The 26,017-nt window shown below is 37.9% G+C and overlaps 1 protein-coding gene across 1 annotated transcript in view; it reads right to left on the bottom strand.

Moving 5' to 3' along the window:
- The window catches only part of LOC5565213 (transmembrane and TPR repeat-containing protein 1), a 790,448-nt gene that overhangs the window by 366,996 nt on the left and 397,435 nt on the right, over nt 1–26,017 (bottom strand). The window lies entirely within an intron of this gene.

Raw genomic sequence — 26,017 nt, forward strand, 5'->3', positions numbered from 1 at the left:
TTAAGCATTTCGATAACAACATAGCTCATTTCATTTGCCGTAGCAGTTAAAAAAATGTACAGGCGAGTTGATTGCACCTGTTTATAAGAGGAAGTAAAACGCTTTCAGTTAATTTAACCTAACTTAACCTAGATATATAACGTATTTAACGTGGCGATAGAAGATTAAATTAAATTATTATATATTTTATTTGAAATTTGCTCGAATGTTTCAATTATTCCAATTATTATTTATTTTATTTGAAATTTGCTCCAATGTTTCAACATTGGGTATTCTATGCAACTCATACTATACAAGGGAGAAAGCTTCAGAACCATTTTCAAAATATTATGTTGTATAGAGCTTTCTTCCTAGTATAACAATAGTTTGTATTTGTTGGTACAGCATACAACATAGCTGGCCTGAAAATTTGTTTGAATTTCAAAAGCTTGTTCTTAAGACAAAGTTTTGATTTTATATTAATAAAGGGATAAAGGCATTTTACATATTTGTTACATTTAGGTAAAGGCATTCATTCAATGTGATTTTTGGAAGTTAAATTTTTATCTTGCATGAGCCCTAGATAGTTAACTTCATCTGACCAATTTATTGAAACCCCTCTCATCGTGACAACATATCTACTTGAAGGTTTCAAATTTAGAGCTTATGGTTTATGTAAGAATATTATTAGTTGAGTTTTGGAAGCATTAGGCGAAATTTTTCATTTTTGCAAGTATGAAGAAAACATATCTTAACTTTTTTGCTATCTACTACAGATGACACGCAGGCTTCGTCCTTTGGCGAAGAGGTCTGAGTCATTAGCAAACAAAGATTTTTGACATCCCTGAGGTAATTCAGGTCAGTCAGATGTGAAAATATTATATGATATTGGCCCCAAAAAAGCATTATTGAAATATCCTTAGCATTTTTCCATTTGTCAGGAATGTATGTAAATTGAAAACATTTGTTAAATATAACAACTAAGAATAATAAGCTTCTTTCTGGAAGTTGCTTGATGAGGATGTAGAAAATTCCATAATCGCCAGAAACTTTCATATTTTCGTTTTTTTTTTATAATAGTTCTCTATTCTTCCAAATCAGTCTTCCAGAAATATTCGAAAATGTTCTCTTGATTGAGAATATTTTAGAAGTCCTGAGTAACTTGATTTTCAATTGGACTAGTAAGTCTTAAATTAAAATTGTGTGCGCTTTCAAACTGCATAGCATGTTTTTGAGCTTTTTCGCAATTAGTTAGTAATAATTTGTTTTCCTCTTTCAATGCCGGTATCGACTTCTGAGGTTTTTTAAAAATTTTAGAGAATTTCCTGGCTTAGAGCCAGGGTCCAATTGATAAATTTTATTTTCAAAATGTTTGTTTCTTAATTGTGAAAAACTTTTTATTTAATTTTTTTTCTGCAAATCTTGCCATAAAAGTTTCATAGCAGGATCGCGAGTACGTCGAAATTGCCTTCTCCTCACGCTTTAAGACAGATCAAGAGTTTAAGATCGTCGTCTATAATCACGGATTCAAATTTTAAGGCTAAGTAGCCCGTCATTCGTTTTGGCAGCAAAAATGACTTTGCTACATGCAATTTCAAAGTGATAAAACTCAGTCTTGATAGTTTATATTGGCTTGAAAAAGTATCACAGTACGCGTTAACATGCATAAAGTATGCTGATACTTTTTAGCGGATTTTCTTTGATTCGAAATCGTGAGATGAATTAGCAACAATCATCAACGACGCGTACAAAGTTCAATGACGGCCTACTTCGCCTTAATGCTCCTGGCTTCAACAATGGAATTCGTTAAAATTTCAAGAGCATTGTCAATATCAAGTTGTTGCGGCGTGCAACGGGGTTTTACATGTTCATGGAATATTCCGCTGCTGCCTGCTGCCAGCGATTCTCGAACTGATTTTTGTGACGTCGGGACGGAACACAAGTTTTGTTTGTAAAGAAATGTTAACATCAAGATTAGAGTCAATCTATGTTTCATATATATTCCAGTTGGCTCGAAAAAAATTGAAAGTGCTGCTAATAGAATTGAGAATCGCTTCATGGGATATTTGAAATGTAACAGGGACATGATCAGAATCAAAATCAGCATGAGTAACCAACAGGCTACAAAGATGACTAAAGTCGGTTAAGACCAAATCAGTTGTAGATGGGTTTCCAGAAGAGGAAAAACCTGTAGGGCTATCAGGGTATTGAATTGAGAAATATTCTGAAGAGCACTCAAAAATTAAATTCTGCCGTTGGAATTACTTTGTGAATTATTCCATGACCGATGTTTGGCATTAAAGTCACACATGAAAAAACTGACTTATTGCGAGTCAATTTTCGCAAGTCAGTTTAGAGCAAATTATACTAGCTGCCCAGAGCATTGAAAAGGCAAATAGGCAGCTATGAAAGTATATTTACCAGGCTATATTTAAACAGAAACACCTAAAGTTTCAGAAGCTTTAGCTTCAAATGACAACTCCACCACATGCCCCATCAAGTCGATCATTGCGATAATCAAAATAGTTTGGATCTCTTTAGAGCAGTGCTTCCCAAACTTTTTCAACTTTCGCCCCCTTGCGTCCAATATTTATCTGGAATCGCCCCCCTGGAATTTCAATATTTTAATTAGGCGCTGTACTCCAAAATATGTCTTCGACTCGCATATCCATAGATTCACATTACAATTACTATTAGGTACATTCAAAAATATTTTCTTGAATATCGATAATCCCCAATTATTGAATTATTGGGAATGATTTACTGGACTGCAATTTATAATAGCAATTTTCACAATAATTTGCGTGCATTACAGGCTACTGAATTAGTTTTTGATACAAGTTCGGCCCAGTTTAAACTATTTGACTCTAATATATGCAAAGGCGCCAACTTGTGACTAGTTGGGGGATGATTCGGAAGTTGTGATTTCAGACTGATTTATCTGCTGTTTCTAGAATAACTGCAATAATGTTTGATATTTATGGGAACGCATTTCTTCCAGAATGGTTTTCAACTCATTTTTTAATGATGCAATATAAAAAAAGTATTTTTGTAATATCAAGAAAAACTCAGATTTTTTGGACGTCCTGAAGGTTGAAATCCAACGAATCTCTGATATTGCTTCATTTTTTTTATTTTAGTAGAGTGCTTTTCGTCTTCGGCATCAAACTGTTTTGTCGTTGGAACCCGATGTTTGTCTGCTAAATTTTTCAAAATTTGTCTCTAAAATGATTTGTACCATTAGAAATTATAAGAATGAGCGCAACTGAAACTTCATAATGGGTACTGTAGATTTTTTTTCCATAAAAAGCTAAATGCCAATAAAATAAATTTTAGCTTCCTAACCTCAAAGTTCTCACACAAAAAAAATCATTGAGGAAACTATTGGACAATTGCAAAAAAATTCTAAAAATTCTCAGATACATGTTTTGTACATCTAAAATATGTTGTGTTTTAAGTGTTATCCTTGACCTTTTCAAAATCTCAAATACCGACCATTCTCAAAACTCACATGATATTAAAAAATCTAAACACATAGCACAAACATTTTGTGTTTGGCAATATACTTAGGATTAGTTACGTATGGAATCCTTTAGATTTGTGTCCTGCAAACGTTATAAGTAATTATTTTCAAATGATTCCGTGTTAGCCTTTTCGCCCCCTTTCTGGATGTTTCGCCCCCCAAGTTCTGTTTTACTAATTTTCGCCCCCTTGAGCCTGAAAATCGCCCCCAGGGGGGCGAATTCGCCCACTTTGGGGATCACTGCTTTAGAGTTTGGATCCAGGTTTCAAATTATTTTTCAATTAATAACTACTATATGTATGTTATTATCTGTAAGAATATTAAACAGCTCGTACTCTTTACCATTCAAAGAACAAGCATTCCAATTACTAATATTTAAATTATTGTTTTCATCCATTAGAAAAACGTGATGCAATAACAATGTGTTTAGTAAATTTTACACCAACTTGGACTGCTTCAGTCATTGTGGTGGTTTTGAACATTGCTACGATATCGGCAAAGGATTTTTTCGAAATTAAAAGATTCGAATGGCTACCCGATGGATTAAAATAAGTTTGTGATTGAGCATGATTAGAATCTTCCTGATGGGTGGGATTCTTAATCAAACGATCGTTACTGAAAAATGAGCATTGTGAAAAACTCTACCAAGAGAATTCCGGAATCGACCGTTATCTTAACGGACATTACCGTTTATCTGCCTGGCATGAGCCTCGACGACTAGCCTACACGAAGGGCAAGCCCAAAAATTAGACCTATGGTTGCCCCCGCATTTGGCGCATATGAACTTATCGGTATCATCTTTCACAAAACATACGTCCTTAGCGTGAGAAGAACCTCCGCAAATTATGCATTTAGCATCCATTCTGCAATGTTTTGTTCCTCGACCCCACTTTTGGCACCGACGGCACTGAGTTGGGTTCTGGAAATGATCCCATGTCACACTGACAAGATGTTCGAGAAGAAGTTCGCGATCCTTAAGAGTTTCCGGCAAAACGCGGCATCTCCTCTCTTTGCGATTTGGAAGGAGACCTTAATCCCCTTAATGGAGTTCAAGATCTCCTGCCTAAATCCCCCAAATTCGGAACAACTTACCACGATAAGCGGCACTCTTTGCTTCCTCACTTGAATCAAAGAGCCTGAGCTAGAAACTGATTCAATTTGCTGGTCGGAAAATTTGTCTATACTGATTGCTCATTTCGATGCAATTATCAACATTATCCATTTCAGCCTTGGAAGAAAGATTGCATTCCGGAGAAACGTCCTTTCTTCCATTCTTGCCTTGTTTAGTGACAGTTTTAAATCCCACTTTTTTGGGAGGAAGTTGTGAACTCTTCCTTTTGTTTGTAGTTGCAACCATGTTTAGTGAATAAACGAAAGAAGACGCGTCCCTCTTGGGTTTTTTTTTCCAAGACAATGTCTAAGAAGGATTACCGCCGATAGCTCTCGCCAACGGGTCCAACGAAAAATCGAAGGCACTTGTCCAAACAAGGATCGTTAAGGGATCAATAGTAGTAAAAATAGCACTGAAAAGTAACTTTTTTATTTTAGCACTGAGAACTATTTTATTGCTTAAAGTTTAAAAAAACTTCCAAAAGCAGAGAGAATTCGTGTACGCACAGCACGAAGGTGCGATACGCACTTATGTCCAGTAAATAGATGTCATCATTTCATCAGAACTCATCATCATAAACACATGACATAGGAAATAGCAAAAGACTACCTACTGACAAACGACAATCCCCTTTGTTCTAGGTGTAACCTGGGAGGGAGAAACCAATACAAAATTTCTGTACGTCATAGTGAGCCGGGATTCCGCTGTCACGAAATGTCACTGTGAGCCCAGATTTCAAACATTGGACTAACATGGAAAAAGCGCGTAACTGATTAAAACACATTTTCGCATTTCATCAAAAGTGACAAAAATTGAATGAAAATCAATTCATGCACATAATGCAAGTAATTTCACGTGAGCACCTTTCAACTGATTGAATATAAAGCATTGAAAAACGCGTCGTTTTACTTTTTCCAATGAAAATTAATATTTGGTGCATAGAAAACTGTGGCCCTTTTTCCATGTTTGTCAGGAAAGATCGAAAGTACACAACAAAAGAAAACTAGCGGTTTTCCCCAAGCCTGCCTTGATTGTTGTTGGCAAGCTGGAGTTATCTTGCAGTTCAAACAAACGTTATTCTATATTTCGTGTGTAGTATCGGTGCCTCCCTCCCAGGGTGTAACCATTAAGTGCTCATCCTAGCAAGTCAGGTAACAAAAACTTCACCAACGGATAATAAATAGTTCGTGAAGAATTGCCGAGGTCAGTCAAGTGCCGGAGCAAGCAATTCCAAGAGCGATGAAGACAGCGTAAATTGGTGAAAATGTTTCCTTACGTTTCCTCACTTGTCACGCAACACAGAGCAGAAAGGGGCAAAAAGTATGAGACACCCAATGATGGGTGGAAGGTAATTCGTACTCGGAGGCCACAACTCACTCGAGCGTTCAAGCGTGCATGTCATAACTTTGCGCTCGGAGAAAAACTTTTACAAGAGGCTTCCATGGAACCCTAAGTGTGTCTGTGTTGCAACTTGATGATAGCTCCCTGTTCCGCATCGTCTCCCAACAACTTTATAGCGTAAACATCCCAGTGTGGGTTTTTCACACCGAGCTCAAAATTACCTTAAGTACCTTAAATATTGCAGCACCATCGCATATGTATTTACGTATACGCGTACCCACGTAGCTGCAGGGGCGGATTTTTCTACCGAGAATAGGAAAAGAAACATTCAACCATTAAATTGCCACCACTCCCGTGTTGTCGCTTCGGCATCCGCCCTGCAAAGCTACGCAAATTTGAACCCATTCTTGTGGCACAGCATCCTTAATGAACAATTTAACCCCACCGCAGGAAAAAAAACTTCCATTCCACTTTCTATTTCCCCTGCATGGTCTTCACATTCGGGTAAGAGCAGTCCCGGATTTGAGAGGGGCAAAGAGGGCAGTTGCCCTCATAGGATTAAAATTTATAAAAATACAAACATCGTGAAATATTTTTTCAAGCATTCTGCATAAAAAATACAAAACTTAATATTTAATAACAGTTTCCAACCAACGTAGAATAATCACTTGAGTAGACTTTTTCTATTCTTAATATTTGAACCTCACAGTGTACATTTGGTTTAAGTTCTGAACAAATAATTCATAAATTTGTTAAATAGAATAATGAAGATTGCCTATTTTTTCAAAATTATTCACATGTTAGTTTTAACATTTTTTTGAATACCATAGATCTTACTGAAGCATTTTTATAATAATGCGCTTGATGATGATAGCCCAACAAAAGGCGCTCAATTTTGTATTCAGGGTCCCCTTGTCACGTGCCCCCGGAGCGCAAATGCGGCACTGGGCAAGAGCCACCGTATCCGCAGTAGGTACAAGGCAGCAGAGCCAGGCCGACGACAGAGCGGAACCAGCATTACATAATTCGTACAACGTGTGTAACCAAACCCTCGGCGGCGAGGTGAAAAATGACTTGAAGATGCGAATTTAATGAGCTGAGAGCAAAGAGGGAGTCCGTTATACACGTGAACCGTGCGCATGTTGGCTCAGTTCATGGGGATGGAATTGCGGTGAACTGTAACGTAAATTGGGGCGAGTGGAAAAGTTTCAACCTTTTCGGATTGGATTCACAATTGTGGAATTTTGGTTCTGAATTCCTGTTTTTCGGAACAAAATAAAGAATAGGACAATTTTTTCAGATTGATCAAACTACAAGCTCCCCTACGTATTGCAGCGTTTATTCTTTACCCATCCGGCATTTACTGGTGGTTAGCGGTGACTGATGGCAAGCTTCGAAGAAGGAAGCCCCGCTTCTGTCGCTCTACGATGTGTGTTCTTCTTTTTCTTGGCATCACGCCCTCACTGAAACAGATTTTGATTTTCAGCTTGGTGTTCTGAGAGCACTTCCACAGTTATTACCTGACACGCTTTATTTGCCGAATGATCATTTTCGTTTATCGTGTGACATCATCGTACCATATTGTTTGCTCAGAGAAGTCAAAGAAATATTCATAACGAAAAGATCCTGGACCGACCGGGATTTGAACCCAGACTTTTGGCTTTGCTAGCCGTGAACTTTACCACAAGGTTAAAGAAGGCCCCTCCACGATGTGTCCTTGGCATGTTTTTACCTACACGGGAGCATGAAGTCACATATCATGGAAGGTGGGTGTTGCGGTATCATGAGATCAACGGCTTCACTTTCTAACATTATGCGAACTTTTTGAGATTATTTGTGACTTCGTCGGGAATTGGATTCATTCGTAGGCGTTATGGTGTGAGAGGCATGGAATTAAACCAATAAACCATGATCGTGATATTGTGAGTACCTACCAGTACAAAACAGAATGAGGATTCAAGATGCATTCATCGAGATTGTTTAGTTTAATATTTCAAGAGACAAACACACGTGACACTTAGAACAACTTATAAGAAACACTGTCGCCCAACGCTACTTTTTTACAAGCGGGTTCCATATTACAGGGCAGAAGCTTTTAAATAAGTAATTTTCGCTGAAGCAATGTCACTGTTTGGATTCTACCCCATTGCCCCAAATGTTATCTTCCACAATGCAATTACCCCGAATGCTGTTTCCCCGAATGTACAATAACTTCGAATGGCATTGCCCCATGATTTCGGAATTCGGAGTCGTTCGGGGATATGGAATTCGGGGTGATGGAGTTCGGGGTAATGGGATAGAATCGTTCGTTTGAATGTGCTAGAACTGGTTTATGAACAAAAGGTCGAAAGACAAAAGATCGAAAGGACAAAAGGTCGAAAGACAAAAGGTCGAAAGGACAAATGGTCCAAAACGATTTGCATGGTGGGAAATTTTTCATTCTTTGAAAAAAGATTTTCGACCTTTTGTCCCTTCTTTTTTGTTCATCGACCTTTTGTCCTTTCGACCTTTTGTCTTTCGACCTTTTGTCCTTTCGACCTTCTGTCTTTCGACCTTTTGTCATAGATTCGTTTCTGTGGATGTTTTGTCACATTAAAAGTTACATATTTCCCGTGAAACATATAGGAAACTCAGTGGCATCGTTTATAACAGGCCTGCCCAATATTTTTGGCATATTTGTTACAAAAAAACTGTCTACTGTCCCTTATTCGATATTTTGTAGCTTGATAATTTCCTTTACTTGATAGAATGCGCAGTTCCTTCAATGTAGCATATATTGATTCCTCTGTAAGTAGATACCTTCTAACTCGGTGATATCTTTTTGAACTTCCCATTCTTCCTGCAAATGCTTATCAATTACATGAATTGAAATAATTATAATATTTTTCCAGAAAGTAAAGTGCTACGTAGTGAATGTGCCGAAACTTTACTATTTTCTCGTTTAAACTACTTGTCTCGTTGATCTCTTCAATATAGATTTGGGGAGAGTCGACTGTAGTTAGTGTGCTAACAAAAATGATACAATACCTTTAATTTTTATCTCAAAGAGAGCTATCCGTATGTCGAAGCTAAAATTATTTTATAATCTGAGCTACTAATGTAATTATGTCAAAACATTAGTATACCCCACTAGTCGGACTGATTTTTTGCTCTTGTTGCATCGCTGAATGATCCGTAGCCACTCTTACTATTAGCTAGCTAGACCATGGATGGAATTCTAGTGATCATGACAAAATCCATGATGCCTCGCGTTGTTCTTTATCCTGCGATCATAGCAACAACGATTAACTTTTTGTCGTCAAGTTATCACAACAAACTACGCTCCACGAATAATGCATCGTGTTGCACGTGCGCAAGTGATTCACTGTTCGCGAATAAAAGTTTAGTGATTTTGTGGATTTTTCCACTTTTACCTAATGATCTACCTTCATATATGCTGTTTGTGATTCTTAAACCATTCGGACATTGGTTGAGCGATCAATAATAGCGCGAATGCGGCATGATTCAAGTTGATCGCTACATGTAACAATATCCGATAAACCTTTTGTCCCATGACAAACAGTGCATCGGATGCTCCATATATCTGCTCTATGCGTGCGAAATGAGGTGTTGAAATTATGCTGCTGCGAAAGTAACGGCACTTTTAGATTATTCCAATACTGTGTTGTTGATCGCTAGAGACGATTTTTTCCATCCTTGAGCTAGACACATCGTTATCATATTCGACGTAGGGAATATTACTCTGATTATTCTGATTTCTCAGAAGCAAGGGAAAATGGGTATTTAAAAAATAAACTACCACGTCACAATACTAATAAAAAACAATGTTCATGTGGGCACCATAGTCTAGTCCTTCTGAGTATTGGTCCTGGCAGAGGGGAAACTTGGCAAAAGCCAGACCGAGTGTTCAGCCTTGACAAGTTAAGCTGTCAGGCAGCTCCAACTGAATACCACACAATAAAATAAACATTCTAATATTTATACATAGATTAGATAGATGTTATATAAAGCTCTCATACGCGCTCTTTTGGAGCTTTAGTGAGATGTAATACATGACGACGAGATAAAGAAAAATAGGGGCAAAAGTTTAATTTATAAATCACCTAAGGAAATAAATAACATTGAACTCTCGATTTGTGCACATTGAGAATTGTTAGATAATCCCAAGTCCCATTCATTGAATCTCTGTGCAATTTCGATTGCTCTGGTCGATTACGGAGTGCAACCACAAAGTGGTCATCCATACCCAGGTAACAATTTGAAGCTGCTCAAACGCTTTTATAGCTAATTCAATTCAGCCTTTGTTTGAACAAAAGCTGTTCATAGCCTGCATTCACTGTTGTTCAGCTGTTAAACATCTAATTCTGGCGATTTTATTCAGCCTTAAGCTTAATTGAAGCTATATAGAAGGCTAAATAAAGGTCTAGCAAGCGCTTATTCAGGCCTTTTTCAATAACCATAATTCTATTTTTAGAACAGATGGCAACCTTCGAAAGCTTAACGATCGCTTATTCATCCATTATTCAACAATTAATCAAAAAAAAAAATAAAAAGTATTTACAGGTTTATCGTTTTGGGTTTTATCAACGCAACTAACAATTTCAAACACATAGTGTAGAAAAGTGCTGGAATTTAAAGATGAAGATTAGTAAATATGTGCCATTGAGATTTGAACTGGGATTCGCTGATTTATAACCACTTACCTTGACATCTGCTCCACATGAGACTGTGTGAACATCATCAACAGCAAGAGACTAACATATTGTTTTGTCTGAATAAGGGCTATTTTAAAGGCTGCATTGAGGCTGAAGAAGTGATAACAGGGCTATGCAAAAACACTTGAGTTAGCTGTCAAAGTGTGTTGTGATTTTTGTTTCAAAATAGAATCCTCGGTAATTTTTAATTTTTGCTATTCAATTGTTGTCAATGCAAGTTGGTAATGATTTTGATTTCGTACAGTTAATTAAAAATGTTACGAAGAAATCTGCGTCATCGAGTGTAGTGTTCTATCTTCTTGTTACACAAGGTCATCGATGCCGGATTCAGGATTTTTTTTGACAAATGATTGGTCCGTGTGCGTTTACAGCATGTCTGCTTCGGAATGTGAAAAATTTGTTGTTCGGTGAAACAGTTTTATAATAATTAATTTAGTGTTCGACCCAATGTAGGTATATATTTCGGTATATATATTTTTATCAACATACAGGTGAAAAAATTTTCGACAATGGCTGTTGATTTGATTAAAGCTTTAAATAACCTTTAATCAATATCATTCAGGTTGGCTGAACAAAAGTTAAAACTGTAGATGAAAAATAGTTTGTTCAACTCAATATTCAGCTTTGAGTATACTGCTGAATAAGAGTGTTTAATAAGCTTTTCTTCAAATAATTGTTCAGCTGTCACGGTGTTCAGCCTTGTACACCATTGATCAGCCAATATTCAGCAAATACTCTTGCTGTTCAGCTTTCATTGTTACTTGGGTACTCATGCTCATTACAAACAATACTTGTTTGACAAAGCCTATGCAAAGCTATGTCAGATGTATGCATATTTGCCTTGGTAGTCTAAGTCAGCCAAGAATCAGGCCTTCAGATCTGAAAGCGTAACTAGTATATTACGATGGTATATGAACAACATTTATACTTATGTGGGCTAATGAAAGTATATTCCGCCAAGTTTTTAGTGCAATTTACCGTTCAAGGTTGAACAAGAAATTCTTTAGGTACAGGTTTCAAATCTACAAGCGAAACCAGTGACCTATAGGACAAATAAGCTCATGCACACATGTTCCGTCAAGTTTTGAGTTCGAATACCGTACAAGGTTATCCCAGAGCTTTTGCAAGTAAAGGCTTTAAGATCTACAAGCGTAACCAGTCATCTTTGGTAGATTTATGAATAAGATTTATACCTACATAGACTCATCAAAACATGTTCAAAAGATCTCTGTTTACGTCTGAAGATTCGAACATTTTCACTCAAAGAAGTTTTTGGATAGCCGTAATCAACCCTTGAATAAAAACATGATAGGACAAATTGTGTTTAGTCTGTTTGGATGTGGACCTTATTCATTAATGTTAGAATCGTTACAAGTTACGTTTGTAGATTTGAAGGCTTTAACTCAAAGGAGTTCAATGATTACCGATAAATGTTGAATTCGGTTTACCATAATTGTATGAGCGCACATGAGTGTTGATTTATCTTCAAAAGATTGCAGGTTACGTTTGGTGATCTGTAGATCTAGGCTCAACACAAAACGTTTAAACCCTTTAAAAAACGTTAGACTTCAAACCTGAACTAACTTCAGTGTGAACCTTATTCATAAAACTCCGAAAGATCTTCATGTACGTTTATCAACACAAAGGTCTTCACTCAAAGAAGTTTTGGATAATCGTAAACAACCGTTGGTTTCGAAACATGATAGAGCATATTGTATTGAGCCTAAATTGCTAAAAACCTTATTCTTCAAAAACGTTACAAGATACGCTTGTATATGTATAGGCCTTTACTCCAAGGAGTTCAATGATCAGCGAAAAATGTTATATGTACTAGGTTTATCATAATTGTATGAGCTCATATGAGTGTAAATCTTGTTGATTTATCTTCAAGAGATAACTGGAGTTCTTGGATAACTCTAGAAAGCCGTTAGACTCTAAACTTTATAGAATATTTTTGTTTGAGTCTAGTTGGGTTCGAACCTTATTCATAAACCATCGAAAGAGCTCTGGTTACGTCTGTAGTTACTAGGGCCTACACTTGCAGAAGATCTATCTTCTTTTATATAAATAAAAATGGAATGGTGTTTGTATGGCACGAAATGGCTTACGAACGGAGCAGCGGATTTGAATGATTCTTTCTACGTTTTGTTCATCAAGGGTTCTGACGTGTTTGTGTGTATAAAAATCGAAGGATATTCACCGGGAATTTCGGAAAACGGGAGTGGTCGCGACTGTCATTTTGTATGGAATGATACATAGCGTTCATCACCAGCCTACTTGATGGCAAGATGAAGTTTGCCGGAACCACTAGTTTTTAATAAATGTTAATAATCGTTGGTTTCAAAACTCGATAGCATATATTTCGTTGAGCCTGCTAGGTGTAAACCAGAATGGTCGCTGGTTATGCGTGTAGAACTTAAGGTGAAGATGAATCGAAGCCAAAGTTCAAATTTTCAGGAGCACGGATCTGGAGAACCACACACCCGTTTGAGCTGAAAACCTAATCGATTGGTCACCATCAGCTACTGACAAATCGAATAAGTTTTCAGCTTAAACGGATGTTTGGTTCTCCAGATCCGCGCTCTTGAAAATTTGATTCATCTTCACCTTAAGTGCTAAATTCAAAGAATTAATTGGATAACCTTAGATAGGCATTCAACTTAAAACACAATATATCATAGTTGTTTGATATAACGTGAGCATGAAATGCAATGTTAAAGCTCTCGATGTGCACTGGTTCACACTATAAGTCTAAATATATATACTCCAAACACGGTGCTTCATTGACGTTATTACCAAACCAAAAAAGCCTCATAAACTTCAAACGCCAGATGGCTTCTATACCTACTCTACAATTCTGGGCAGGTTGAAAAATATCCCCAGTCGAAATTTTGAGTTACACCCTTCCTTCAAAAGCCCGGGACGAGACTTGCGTACTTCAAATAACTTGTTCTCAGAAACTAGCCAACCGAATTATGAACTCCTTGAAGCTACTTCAAGGGGAAGAGTGGGGTTAAAAGATGGTATACCCGGAATGGTTCCTGGATCCTTCCCCTTTTTGTGGGGGGCGGTTGTAGGTGTGGCATAAGGCATTATTTCAATTAACCTTGACTATATGAACATGACAACAACAAAAGATCATAGTTTTCCAGAGAAAAATCATTCTGAACTAGTAATGCTTTACTTATGTTTTAAAAATAGACACATATTGGCCACCCAGAGGCCCCAGAACAGGTTCTTGGAGTCCTGCAAGTAATGAACGATACTCCTATAGCTCTACAAGCTTATTATACGACACATACATTTTGTTTGGATTTTGTGGCTAATCTAAAATTAGCCAAATATATTTTCAGATGGATTCAGCTCGTCTAGAGGTAACACAATTGGTCCATGATACCCAGAAATTCCTTTTAGAGCGGGACGGCATCTCCAGGGAAGTGGCTATTTTTAGCATTATTCTGAAGCTGTTCTTGCGACACATCAAACTTCATGATTTTGCAAAACAAGTTCAATAGAAAGAATTTCAATTACAACATTGGCCACCTACTGGTATATTCCAGGGATGTGGTATCCTCAGAAGGCAAGAAGGCATTACGGAGCCGATTGAATTTTGTAATTACTCACAAACTGCATTGATCTACATAACATACTTAATATTTCGAAGACCACAAGTTCTGGGGCACAAAATGCTGCAGCATTTTGCCAGCAGCTATCCAGCTACACCATGCTAAGGATTGTGGATTCGAATCCCGCTTATCAAGTATCTTTAAGTAACAGAAATTATCTGAACTTTTCAGGGCATATAGTATAGTCATGCTTGCTACATGGCATACGAATGGCAAAATGACAAACAAAACTCTCAGTCAATAGTTTGGCAAGTGCTTATAAATGCGTTAGACAGAGAAGCCATGTCTTAGTTAGGACGTAGCACAGAAATAAGAAGAAGAATAGAAGTTCTGGATTTTTAAAACAATATTCTTATATGTGCTTACTGAGTGCATATTGTATAACAAATGCATGTCGCTTAACACGTATCCGACCGGGTGACGTTTTTTTTTTCAAATTGTTATTGTGAACGTTCAACTGATTTAGATGCGGTTTCAATAAATCCAAAGGCTTATAGTTTCGAATGCTGGCACAAGTGGACCAATTTATTTCCTATGGCCGGAATTATTCCGGTGTCCTCCTGGGTCTGGTCGGGTGAAAAATCATCAAAACTTTCTTTTCTGAACAGATTAACCACAGTAAATGTTATTTGAACCCAACAAATTTAACAGAAAACTGAAATTATGTATCCTCCGTCAATATTTTGATATTTTGGGACAACCTATTGCGGTTAAGGTTACCTTATGGGACTACGGTAGATCAGGAACATCCGTAAAAGTGGACATATCCTGAAAGTATGATCTCGAATGGCCATTTATTGGTCCTCCAGGAGGTAAAAAATAACTGTAAAAATTAACATATGCTGACAATTGTCTAACAGAGCTGCGATTTTGTCCAAACAATTAGCATGTGTGGTTTAAGAATCGTATTTATATTGTCGCTGTCATCTGAACCTGTAGGGCAAATCCGGAAGACATTCGGAAGATCCGGGATATCCAGAAGAATGGAAATTTCTTGAAAATTTGTTTAGAGAGTAGTGTTTTTTGAACTGCTTTTAACTTTTCCTTTTATTAAGTAGGCTTAAGTAGCCAGAACGTATCAGAAGTTATTGTATTTGATTTACTAATTCATGATGCTTTTCAACGAACTAAGTTAAATTTGGGGAAACATAAAAATTAAATAATAAAATAGACCATTTTCATTTGTTATTCGCGATTCTTTTTCAAGGAAAATAAGTGAGTGGAAAGAAATATCAGGGTGGGTGTACGGCTGTCAACTACAAACAAAGCTCGCCTTACAATCATCTCTCACGTGGGCCGGCCCAAACAGAACAAGTCAAAATCGCGGGCCAAGTCAGGCAGCAAATGCCGATGCTTTTCAACACTCAAACGTCGGGATGTTTAGCAGCGTTGTGAGCCACTCGAACACACTCACAATACATGAACGGTAGGTGCACCTCGTTGCGTATACCCTCCCTGAGAAATGTGGCCTTTACTCACGGAAACGTATTATTAATGATGGAGCATCGCGAATAACTGATGAAAAGGGCATATTTTAATATGTAAATAATATTTTTTTGCATCAAACTTGATATAATTTGAAAATAACTACTTCTAGAGAAGCTATTCAGATAATCATCATGATTCTGAATCATTTCAAGATTCTTATTGTATCATCAAAACGTATTTATTTTGAAAAAAATAAAAAAATTGAAAATCAACCTTTTATTAAAAATTTTATCCATCATGAAACTTTGTCCCAAACATCTGTTTACTATCAAGATTATGTAGTAAAAATTGAAACATATTAATAATGGAGATTTTGTGTAATGTTTCTCAGAGGATTCGAACATTCATTGAAGAGTAAAATTTATGTTGAATTTTTGAATTTTCGTGAAAAAATATAAAATATTTTTTTCGTGTATAATTTTTCTTGTAGCTCCAATGGTTCACTCCAACTTCTTCATAGAACATTCTTAACTAAAATCAACTCTGAAATTAGAATTTCTCAAATAAGTTGCAAGCAAAAATTCATAGGTAATTATCAAAAGTTATTCTGTAGTCAAAATTATCTGACTTCTATGGAAAGCACTTATTGTACCATACCAAAATCATGTGCAAAATTGACTGTAAATCTAAGATGGTTGGGTTCTGTGACTGACTGATTTGACATGGAATTCGTCTTTACCTGTGTTATTCCCGCATGGCACATCAAAGAAAAAAATAAAAGCAGGATACACTATTTCCACTATGGGAGCCTCAATCGTAATATTGTAAAGGAATATACATGCATATTTCGTGTATCATAGGTATGATAAACATTGTGCACATCTCCACCAATTGTAGATTTTTCCGGAACTTTTGAATAGCATTTTTGTTGAGCTTATTACTTGTTGCCTTCCTTAGCCGAGTGGTTGAAGTCCGCGACTACAAAGCAAAGCCATGCTGAAGGTGTCTGGGTTCGATTCGCGGTTGGTCCAGGATTTTTTCGTAATGAAAATTTCCTTGACTTCCCTGGGTATACCGTATGCGTGAAAATGTTTGCACCATTGCGCTGCGTCAAAATTAAAAAAAATCTGAAAAATTTCGGTTTTTATGTTTTTTATTTATTTGAAGGGGGATGTTTTTTTGAATCTTAAACTATGTTAGTCATCGATCGAGTTTCCGTTTGCTGCAATTACGGCCTCCACCCGCTTTCGGAACGCACGGCAGGTCCTAATAATGTAGCGGGGGTCCATTTCTCTCCAGGTACGGGTCAATGTCTGTCGGAGGCTTGCTGTACTTGGGTGGCGTTTAGAACAGGCCTTGGCCTTCATGACGCGCCATATTGAATAATCCAGCGGATTAAGATCGGAAGGACATGTCCTTACTTAAAATCCCGATGTAAACCTCCGTGTTCACCTTGTCGCCTTCTGGAATGAACACCGGGTCCATTTTTTTTGCCGTCAGAAGCCACCAATCCAAATACCATAACGCTGGCAGGATGCTTGGTCAGAAATACGTTTTTATGTTCGTCGGGCACGTCTTTTACCGGGAGAGAACTAATATAGCGGTCGGTTCTGGAATTTGATACGGGATCGACGGTAAACATGCTCTCATCGGTGAACAGGATTACCGTTTTTTTCGCTTGAGGTAGTTCATGATCTTCTTATATCGCTCGACTTGTAGCTCCCGGATGCGGTTGGTAATCATGTGAGTTTTTTTTTCGTGCTCTCGACTTCGCCCCGCAATCGTCCTTCACGATCTTCCGTACCGAAAAATCACTGATACCGTGTTCCTTCGCCATTTTCCGTTCAATGCGGAATGCACTGGATTTGCCCGAATCTTCCATTTGATGGCAGCGACAATCCTAGGGACCCGAGATGACCTCGGACGACCTGTGGCCACCTTTGCGGATAGTTGTCCTTTCTTTTCTCGGTCTAAAACCCTCTTCACGGTCCACCGGGACGAATCCGCTGCCACTTCGTCATGGTGGAACTGTCAAACTAGAGAAATCGGTTTCTTTTACTCGCAGCCTACTGTGGTATGAGTTATAGCTTACGTGCATGCAAAGAAAACCAAGGCATTGTATGCACAGGTGCAACGAGCGCCTTATTGGTGCGATGGTGCAAACATTTTCACGCATACGGTAAACTATCATCTTACCTGCCACACGAGATACGAATGCGAAAATGGCAACATTGGCAAAGAAAACTCGCAGTTAATAACTGTGGAATTGCTCATAAGAGTACTAAGCTGAGAAGCATGCTCTGTCCCAGTGAGGTCGTTAAAGCCAAGAAGAAGAAGATTAGTTGTTGCTTGTCAAGACAAAAATTGAAACATTTTCCATATTCACCAATTTTGTAAAATTGATTAGTTTTTATTCAATGTTTGCTTCATTTCTGCGACAACTTATTCATTTTCGCTCCTTTAATATGACATACATATGTTTTAAGACTGTCATATGCATCAATGTTATCAACCATAGCTTCAAATCACATAAATGTAATGCATAATGAGCAAATAATGCGTATTCTTCGTTTCAGAACATTTTACAACCCTTCCCAGCAAACCAATGGAAACGAATGGTCGCTCATTATCACTTCCTACAGAACATTTTTGACGAGGAAGTGGTAATTTATGCCTAACACTTAGTATTGTTACATATGAAATTGTTGGAAAACTACCGGATTTAAGACTTCTAGACAAATTCGATTGTGATATTGATGTTGAGATTAAGAGCAGAGCAATGACTGGAATAGATTACTGGGTGCATATTGGAACACTCTTTAAAGGGAAGTCACATGGTCATCCTTTAGGTATTCCATAAAATGTTAAATTTCATGTACAGTAGTCTCATAATGAACTTATGAGAGCATATTCATACTTACTTTAAAAGTAAAATTTTTATCTCGGTGATATAAGCGTCTGTGCATTTACTAAAAGATTATGTACAAATATTTACAAATAAACCGTGTAGTACATGCCATTCTATAAATCAACCTTAACTTCGCAAAACCGGCATCCACAAGCTCCGCCAACTATGTATGTCACAAAATAAAGTCACGGCACAAGCAATGTGCAATGAGCAAGCCTATGTAATATCACTGCCTTTGGACCACACAGCTGAACAAACAGTCACCTATCTTCATTCATCTTCACGACGGAGGCGCCTGGCATTGAAAGAAGTGGAAAAACGGAATTATACATATTTGTCGCTACATTTATTGCTCTGTTTGTTTTTTCGGCATCCTCCGTAGCCGGTGCTTTACGAGCGTCTTGTCGGGAAAACTCCTGCAGAAATACCAACCGGCGACTGTCTTGGTGGCACGAGGGAGCCATCCTCTGTGTCTATCTATATTTTTTTCTTTCCTGTACCATATGGGACACGGTAGTTGCATGATAGCTCCGAACATAGATCCACCCTAGACATTGGTATACAACATTTATGAGATTAGTGAGACTGCTTCACATATCAAACGTGTATGATGTTCATGTGTATTCACAGCACATCTTCTTATTTTGAAACTAAATGTACTCTGCAGAAGGTTCCTTATAGTTGTAGCAGTAAATGCACAGCTGTTCAGCAAAAACATGCTGAAAGTCGTGGGTTCGAATCCAACTGGTCGTGAAACTTTTCGGATTAGAAATTTTCCCAACATTACATGACACAGAGTATCTTCGCGCTTGTGATTCCCTTTATGCGCATATAATGCTGTAATAATGCCGCATTACTGATTAATTGCTTACTGGTTACTAGGACAGTCCAAAGTCTGAATTTGAAATATTATTCAGAATAAGAATACAATCCACTACCAACGAAATTCAAATATCGGTTTGAAATTGTTGTGCACAAAAACGTGGCATACAAAATAAGGAAAATGAAAAACTTTTTTAATGGCAGCTCCCGCCCTCGCTCGGCCCCTTTGTGCTTTTATGGCGCTTGCAACAACACGGTTTTTCGAGAGGGGCGTTAATTTATCACGGCAGTCTTCTCCACTGTAGCAAACAGCAGCAGCATATAGTATGCATCTCATCGAGCGAGCTTCGGAGGAAGGTTTATGTGCAGACGTCCTACATAAAGCCTGTGGCGGCACACAGAAGGTAACGTGATGTGCAAGGTGTTTTAAAAATTAACTGATAAGATCCGAAAGAATGACGTGTTTATTCCTGGAGCTTGCTGGCAGTGGACTGGCATCTGGCAGGGTGTGAGCAGCAATGCAAACATATCTGAGGGGGGTTGCTCAGACATCGTTCATTTCAGCGGCTTTTTCGGGGTTGGGGCTAATTAAGGAAAATGTGCTTTGATTGTATGCATTGTGTTTATCTTGAAAGAGGTGAAAATACATTCAGGATTGAGAAGAGAAGCTTCAGAAACACGTGCATCGTCATTTGGAATATGTGCCATTACAATGACCCTATATGATCATCATACATTGAGATAAGGGAAGAAAAGAAATCAACAAAGGAACAGGAATGTTCTAAAAATGACTCCATCTAAATAAGTGTTGTTATCATAAGATAAGTGAAGTTTCGTCACCTTGGAAGTCCTTTGATATTACAAGAAGTTTGTTCAACCGATTGACTTTGTTTGAACTTGAAGCATTTGTACGAAAATTTTAACCAGTCTAAGAAATTTCGGCTCGAATGATTCTAGTTTGATTCAACGGCGTCTGTTAAAACTCCTCTTATTTCTCTTATTTCTTTGCTAGAAATCCAAAAATATTGTATCTGCTTCTAGATTTCACACCAATTGTATCGAGACTTCCCCGTTTTTGTAACATTTTTGTATTTGACAAGTTGATGTCGGTGATTGCCGAGGTCACGCGTGAGTCACACGACACCATGTGCTGGTCGAGTGCATTGCGTATGCTTTCTTATTTTTGTTGGACAAAGCCAACGATTCGTTTACTTCATTGAGCAGATGCTCAATGCTTTCAAATACTGACGCTAAGCTGAATTTACTTATGTCAGCAGCAATACGCTGATTAGAGTCGTTTTTTGAGCGCACCGATTCAAGAAGTTTTCCTTGTTGATGAATCAGCCTCCGCACGTCGGCCTTCTTCATAAGGATGTCTTGACAGTCGGCACACATTGGTACCATAAACGCGGTAATAATTTGCTCCCGATGTCTTTGGACTCCAATACAGGCAGCGTGGAATTTTTTGTCGCAATAAGTACATCTCCATCGAAGGTGGTCGTCGTTGATGCTGCAAGACTTCACTTCGCACGGCATGTTTGATAGATAACCACACTACACACATGGGGGTAAAAAAGTTTAATTGCAATTACTGGCTTAGCACAAGAAGCGCGCAGAGCTACACTCCCGTGCAAAAGTTTGGGTTCACCCCCTCAAAAACATACAAAAGTGTTCTGTCCATATCTCGTCTAATATCTCGTCCATTTCTCGTCCATATCTCGTCTAATTGAAACTGTTTAAGCCGTATTCGGAAGGCAAAGAGTTATTCTTACTTCGTATGTATTTTTCCAAAAACATTTTTTTGTATTTTGTATACTCAATTTTTACTTGAAGTTGTTACATTTTTCAAAAAACACAATGAAAATTCATATCTAATTTCCTCAGCATTGGGTCGACCAAAATTTCAAATCAAAGTGTCATTAGAATCGTAATCTTATATTCTTTGAAAAGACCCCACGAAATTTTGGCGGAAAAATCTGGAAAGTATTCGAAATCAATGAAACAGTCATTCAAGTCATCGTGCAAAAGTTTGGGTTCACCCTTCAGTATGATGCAAATCGTGCAAAAGTTTGGGTTCATCTGAGCCGCACGCACATCATTTTTGTCAATATCTCTGCCATTTTTAAACCGATTTTAATTGTTTAAAGCTTTTTTGAGCGCAAATAATGGCGCATACATGATTGGTTCGAGACTTCACAGATTTAAGTAAGTTCAGGTGAACCCAAACTTTTGCACGATACACCATACTGAGGGGTGAACCCAAACTTTTGCACGATGACTTGACTGACTGTTTTATCGATTTTGAATACTATTCAGATTTTTCCGCCAAAATTTCGTGGGGTCTCTTCAAAGAATATAAGATTACGATTCTAATGATACTTTGATTTAAAATTTTGGTCGACCCAATGCTGAGGAAATTAGCTATGTTTTTTCAGTGTGTTTTTTGAAAAATGTCACAACTTTAAGTAAAAATTTAGAATACAAAGTTCGAAGAATGTTTTTGGAAAAAAACATACGAAGTAAGAAAAACTCTTTGCCTTTCGAATGCGGCTCAGAGAGTTTCAATTGGACATGTAATCACAGAGATATGGACTGAACACTTTTGCATGTTTTTTTAGGGGGTGAACCCAAACTTACGCAAGGGAGTGTATATTGTCAAAAGTAGAAAATAAATATATACAATTGAAATATGGACTGACTAGTACGCACGCGAGCCCGGGGTCAGAAGTCTAGCTGTAAAATATTTACATGAGCGCTACGAAAGCGCGTCTGAACTCAAAGGTGGTTCATCACAGAAATAACATTGGTGCGATAATGATGTTACCCGTGAGATAAAGAGGCATTCTGCAGCAGCCAATAGGACTTTTTACGGGCTCCGTAACCAGCTGAGGTCCCGTAGCCTTCAGACGAAAACAAAATTCGCACAATATAAGACACTAATCCTTCCGGTTGCTCTATACAGCCATAAATCGTGGACGTTAGAAGCGTTCGGGGGTTTTTGAGCATAAGGTGTGCGAACAATACTCGGCGGTAAATAACAAAATGGCATCTGGCGGCGCCGCATGAATCATGAATTGTAGCAAGTATATAAAGAAGTGGATATTACCAAGCTCATAAAACATGGCAGACTGCGTTGGGCTGGTCAAGTGGTACGAATGCCGGAAGAACTACAGGAAAAAATAATAATATTGTTAGCTTCGTGGCCATGTGTTTAACGGCGTCAGTCGTCTAGGCATATTGTGCTACGAAGTGTGGGTTCGATTCCCGTTCCAGTCGGTGGAAATTTTTCGTCAAACGAAAAATTCATCTCTGAACTATTGGATGTTTAGTGTTGTCCGTTGCCTAATGATAGTGATTGTTCAGTCTGTGCAGCCTATGCCGAAGACGGTGTAAATTGTCTTTTTTTTAAATACTGAAGAGAGAGTCCGGACGAGGCCGCCGACTTCGTGGTAGGCCGCGCACACGATGGCTTTTTGCAGTTGAGGAGTACCTAAGGGCACTTAACGTTCAGGGTGACTGGAAGCTGGCTCAGGATCGAGTTCAGTAGAAGAGAATTATCCATTTGGCGTAGATTAAACGCAGCGGATTGAGCCCATCAATAATCAAGTAAGTAAGTATAACACAATTTAATTGCACTTCAAAACATAGTGTGACCCAAATAGCCGTAGTGGAAAACACGCAGCTGTTCAGCAAGACTAAGCTAAGGGTCAAGAGTTTAATCCCCCCAGTCGAGGAGCTTTTAACTAACTTATAACTTTATAATATTTGCTAGCTACCACCATGAAAACATTTCCCAAATTTGAGCTATTTTAATCAAGTGCAAAGATGTTGTGATAGTTATTATTTAAATCCATTCATTTGCATTAAAAATAACGAGCTACACACTTTTTACCAATAGCTTTTGGGGCGAGATCATAAGTTGTACGAAATTATCACTCTTTGCGTTTCGTACACACGTCAAAAGTTCTCCTTGAATTAATTTCATTAATATGCGATTGTCAAAACTTGTAAACATGATGAACATAATTTATTACCATCTTATGTTTCTGGCTTTACCAAATATATTCAGATCCATAAATGAATTTTTGTGCTGGGACGAAAGAGATTGAAAGGGGACATTTGCTGGACACAATTTCACTTTTCTGCATCTTGCTTGAGTTTACTCGCAATTTTGGAGTGACGCGCATGTATTTCCCTGATCATACGTGTTTATGGTTACATTGGTATTTTTGTTAATATTCTTAGTAATTGAAGTACGTCAATTGTAATATGATGCATTTCCATACTTGCATGAAATAACAAACATGTGCACTTACGTAAATCAATGTTGATCATAAAGATAATCTCAGCTATTGACACGTTTTTACCTGAAAGTAAAATGGAGAAAGTAAATCGTTAGTTTTATAGCACTCATAATTTTTTATTTCAAACTCAAACCAAGTCATATAAGATAACTCATGGAATCAGCGTAGTAGAGAAATCAGAAGTGAAGCAAGAAGAAAAAAATCAATAATCGATTGCCCAAAGTTTAAAAATGGGAGAACTTAAAAAATTCCAGCGTTTTTTTTACGATATATCTCATAAAACGAATACATATTTTTTTTTATTTTCGGTCAAATCAACCTATGCTTTTTCTTACATAAGTTCATGTAAGAGAATCAGTGTTAAGCTAAACTTAAATTATAAATTGAAAGTTACGAAACTCTTTTGTGCCAGACTCATACCTTAATTGTACTGCTCAGAATCTAGTTTGTACCAAAAATACAAAATTCCACCATCACTAACATTTCGTGACTTGAACTGATGTCGTTTCCACCGAACTAATTACTAAAATCTCCGGCATCAAAAAACGTTTACAATAATTGCCCTCGTTATCCTTGCTATTCAAATGCCTGCAACAATTTGTGGAGGCCCCACTTTCTTTCAACATCACCTATCATGACTACTTTAAACTTTAAATCAATTCCATAAAACGATATCGCCCCCATACTGTGCCGGCACGCATCCCCTAGAAGAACCGGTATAATTAGTCATTTGTTCGTATCATTTACCCGGGGCCAACCACATCATAACGAGTGGAATCACAGAAAAGCATTCCATTTCCGAGTGTCACTCACAGGCTTTCTAATTAATTTTAACTTTTCAAAGCACAACTATCTTTCGAAGAACGGAAGAAAGTTATTCCTCCTCGTTAATCACATGTATAGATGTGTACGTGTGCCGTTATTGCTGTCTGTCGGAGCACGCAAGCATGGAAAACGCCAGAATGGAAAACGGGCCCAATTCTCGCACAGAGGACACCCACACCCTCATCATGCGGCAACATGCAAATTAGTTATAATCATTAATCCTTTCGACGCTCTGGTTGAGAGTGCTGGTGGGGGCGAACCCGTTTTGTTTCATTTGTTACACTTCCCACGACTGACTGTCTTCGAGGATTGGTACCATTTTTGGTTGGGAATTATATTGAAAGTGTGCTATCTGCTATTAGTAGCTATTAATTAGAACAACGCAAGAGGGGGAACACGTAAGGATTAAATGCGTAGTTGCTGTTGGATTAAATCGGATACCGGGTTTCAAATGTGATCGGAAAGGATTCAAAATTTAGAAGCGAAACGAACGCTTTTATATTACAAGGTTTTTTTTAACAGATAGGGGTCTGACAATTTGTAAAATCCTGAAAACAATTTTCCTGAATATTCTTAATATTCACCATTGAAATACCAAATCTGTTGCCGTAAAAGCAATTCGCTTGCTCTACTCTTGCCTTTCTTGGTTGGTTCTTCGATAGGCCACCTAAACAAGGTTGCGCTACCTACATTGTGCTAGAGGAGCTGCTTCTTTGCTGCTGACATGAAATAACATAAATTGTCCGTTTGTTCGTTAGGGATCATGCACAAATTACGTCACGCTCCAAGGGGGGGGGAGGGGGTCGAGCCAAGCGTGACAAGCCTTACAAAATTTTCGGAGTACTCATACAAAAAGTGTGACAAGGGGGGGGGTCTAAAAAGTTGAAATTTGGCGTGACATAATTTGTGTACCATCCCTTACATGATAGCCATCATAACCATCCACCATGATTTCGGACCTGTCGCTCTGGTTTTCAATAGTTTCATGTTCTTTCTGACATGCCGTTAGCGGAAACACGAAGAAAGTGTGGTAGCTGAAGCTCAATATAACATGAGATTGATTACTAAGTCAACTGCAGATTATCTCCAAGAGACCCTGTGCTTTTTTGATGATACCAACAAAAATAATCCCACAGAATTTGTTAACGCTTTGGCTCGATTATGTCTCCTACAACTGCAAACTTGATTTATGTAAAAAAAAACTAGGGGGTGGTCCATTCTGGGGAATGGTACATTATGGCAAGAGGTTTTCTAGCGTATCGTACTTTATGGTGGATTCATTCTAGCGAATAGTTTTCTGGCGAATGGTTTTCTGGCATTATCGCACAATCCAAACAGTGTCTTCCTTGTTGGTCTAGTATAAAACTAATCTATGTAAATCATTCTCATTCAAAATAGACCAGTGAATCAAATTGTCATCAAAGGAGACACAAAA

Source organism: Aedes aegypti, chromosome 3 (assembly GCF_002204515.2).
Source record: "Aedes aegypti strain LVP_AGWG chromosome 3, AaegL5.0 Primary Assembly, whole genome shotgun sequence".
Lineage (NCBI taxonomy): Eukaryota > Metazoa > Arthropoda > Insecta > Diptera > Culicidae > Aedes > Aedes aegypti.